A 3,511-nucleotide genomic window follows, 5' to 3' on the forward strand; every position below is an offset into this window, starting at 1 on the left:
GTCAGGACGAAGGTTAGTGAACCTCAACTTCATTCTATGTGCAAATGTGGTACACAGTTTTGTTTACTGACTTCGTCCTGTTGAATATTTTAAAAGAAACTATAGCTTGGGTACAATAAAAGTACAATTGAAATGATAATACAGTATTGATTGAAGTAATAATATAGTCCACTTATTTATTCTATCACTGGTAAATGCTATGAACCCCTTGAGAAATTTTGGTTTCATGGCAGCTTTGGTTCCATTTAAATAAGGATAATAGAAGAATAAACACAGGAAAGTACAATGATGTTTCAAAGAAAGTACACAAAGATAACTTCTAAGTGGACTTGTATGATGATAATTATAGACCAAAGCAAATAAGGTAGAATATTTATAAATATAAAGATAATTTTACAAATATTTTATATAACTGTATAGTTCATAAGAAAAATATTGATAGCTTGTGTTAGGTCGGGGGGGTTTGTATATTTTGATAAAAACACAATGACTTTGTAACTCTGTATATTCTCTACAGTTTATAGCAAAGCAGTTTTAAGATGGCAATGTCATGTTTATAGTTCAATTGTGGCACTTTTACTACAAGTTACACGTTGCAGTAATGAGTCAAGTATTAATGACCAAATTAGAATTAAAGTAAGTGTAAGAGAAGATAAATACTATACGTTGTCGAAGACTGTAATTTGCTACCTAATCGCATCTGTATTTTTGTTTAGAAGAAAATATTAAATGCAGATGTTAAGGATTGATAAAGAGTCTAATTTTATTTTTAGAAAGAGTGATTATAACTCTGTTTTTGCTTAATTAAAATAACATCTTCCTATTTTTCTCTAAGTCTCTCCATTTTTTAAGTTATGTTAATACTTACGTAATCTGTAAGATCCAGAGATATTTATCTTCTAATAGTTATTTTGTTAGAAGATTAAGCAACACAGTTACCAAACGTTCCCTTCATTAAGGTCAGAACAGTGAATCGAGAACACAGCAGAGCTCAAGGGAAGTGATGGTATCTCCTGGCATAGTACCATTAAAGGTGAACAGAATCTACCTGCTCAGGATCTTACAGGACTTGGAAGACAGGTGAACTGTGTTTAATGCTTTGCGACATCTTAAACATTTTCATGAGGACCTGAAACTTTAGAAATTACTTTCTTTTCAATTCTGATAGTAACCTTGCAGTATAGATTGTGTATGTTACACACTGTACTTCCGATCTTTTGGGACTCCTGTCAAGAAATGTAGTTCAGAATGCAAATATCTAATTGCATAAGGAAATATGAAGATACATACAAAATAGAAGATTAAGCATATTCAAAGTACTTCCCCCTTCAGCTAGGTGTCACTAGTCTGTAACTTCAACTAAAAATTAAATTCAAGTTAAATTATGCAGGTCATTTTGGGATGGTCATCAAGAGAGATGTATAACTAAACTAAAACATTTAGAAGTTTGCTACATATAATGAATATATTTTTCTCTATTTCAAATGCTCATTAAAAAGACAAGTGGATCATCCCAAAGTCTGTGCATCTAAACAAAATGTAAGTCAATCCTCATTTATGATATACCCAAAATTAGAGTAAATGTACTGAATGATAGTGCTGTCTTCTGTGAAATGACCTAACGCGACACAGCTAAACTACAGCCATATGAAGTAAGCCAGTAAGCGTCATCATCACTGTTAATTTGTTCTAAACTTCCCTGGTACAGCAGTTATCACTGATAATTCACCACCTTGGCTGACATAAAAGGTTATATCACAAGAGCAAAGATCCCTGTACTTGCATCTTCATTGTTAAAGAAAGAAATCTTTCCCTTATGTTTGCAACTCAGCACACTAGTGTTTGTCTTAACTATGTCCTTAGCTGAACAGACCTACCTGTCTTAGAGATGCTCCTAAAATGTAACTTAAAGAGAGGATGCAAATGAACCTTATGCAATTGAAACAATATTCTGAATGTAGTATGTTAGATTAAAACAAGGCACTTTTAAAATAAAATGGAGTGTCAGGAATTAGAGTGGCAAAACTAAAAGTTGCATTGATAATGTCGATAGGAGGGGTCTGTGCTTTGAAGGAAGCTGATGCTAAGTTAAACAGTAAACTTCAACTGTAATCATAATTTCTGAGAGAGCATTTAAGAACTAGAGTCACACGGTCTAACTTTTAAAATGTTGCAACCCACAGTTTAAGCATACATCTTCATTCTTGGAGTGCAACCCTGCCGCCTTTCTCAAATCAAAGCCCTGACTGCCCAGGTTAGCCTCAGTTCACCAGCCACCAGTCAGACTGGGCAGTTGGCCCAGATATCCAACTGTAGGTCACCAAATCCTCGGTTTGTACTGTGGAGGAACCTTTCATTTCTAACAGGTTAAAATTCAGCTTATTCAAACTCATGTCTTCGTGCAGATTTGGGTTTTGCATGCATACAAATACACCCGTTACTGCTGTGAAGCAGCAGATTATTCCCCAGCAACTGCCTGCCCGCCACCTTTAAACATGTACCCGTCCTTCCCCAGCCACGATGTGGAGCCTGGGGGTGAGGAAGGAACCTCACCGCTGCCAAAGGGGCAGCCGGGGAGAGGTTGGATGCAGGAAAAGCCAGCAAGGAATGAGGTACAGTGGTGCCTGACTGACAGATTATATGGCTCGATGCCATATCATAAGAATAACAATGGCAAGATTTGTCTGGGAGAAATAAAAAATGGCCAGCGTGCCACAGCAGAGGGTGTCAATTAGAGACACATGACAGATCCTGGCCCGAAACTCTCCAAACTCCCCTCACTGTAGTACAGACTGAGGAGGGCTTTCTAGGCGTCAAGTGAAGAATCCTAGTCCTCCACTGCTTTCTAAAACAGCTTTAGCCCACGGAACTGCCTCTGTTCGAGCAGAAGTCAGTCACTACAGGCTTTCACCGGGCTCTGTGCTGACAGGCAGTGTACCCTCAGTGTGCGCCCCAGTGTCACCAAACCGGGCACGATGGCCGGTGGATTACGCAGACCTAAGAAAGACACCCACCACCGATGTGGGACGGGGGTGAACTCCAGAGGTAAGCAAGATCCCAGAGAGTTTCACGTCATGGTAGCTTCAAGAAGCATCAGAATAAACCTACACTCTAATTAGCCCCTCTAGCTCTCGGTGCAGGCGGCTCAGCCCTGCGGGGTCCGTCCTCCGCCACCCCCGGGTGCCGCCTCAGGGCCCCGCGAGCCCCGCTGCAGGCGGCACTGGGAGGAGAACCACGTCCCACTCGGTTTATGGCATCTCTTACGTGGCCCAACAGGCAAACGTAAACAAGGGACGGCCGAGGACGATTCAAGAGAAGCCATGGCGCGCTTTTCACACAGACAGGCGCTCAGCACACCAGAAACCAAAGCAACCGGCTCCGCCACTTGCTTCAGCCGGTTAATGCGCTAAACACCAAGATGGCACACAGCGCGCCTCGTGGCTGGAGCCCCTCTGCCCCTGTCACAGTGGAATAGGCCGCACAGCGCCAGCTGCGGAAGACGGCCGAGACC

The sequence above is a fragment of the Charadrius vociferus genome, unplaced genomic scaffold (assembly GCF_000708025.1).
Source record: "Charadrius vociferus isolate BGI_N301 unplaced genomic scaffold, ASM70802v2 scaffold650, whole genome shotgun sequence".
Taxonomy (NCBI): Eukaryota; Metazoa; Chordata; class Aves; order Charadriiformes; family Charadriidae; genus Charadrius; species Charadrius vociferus.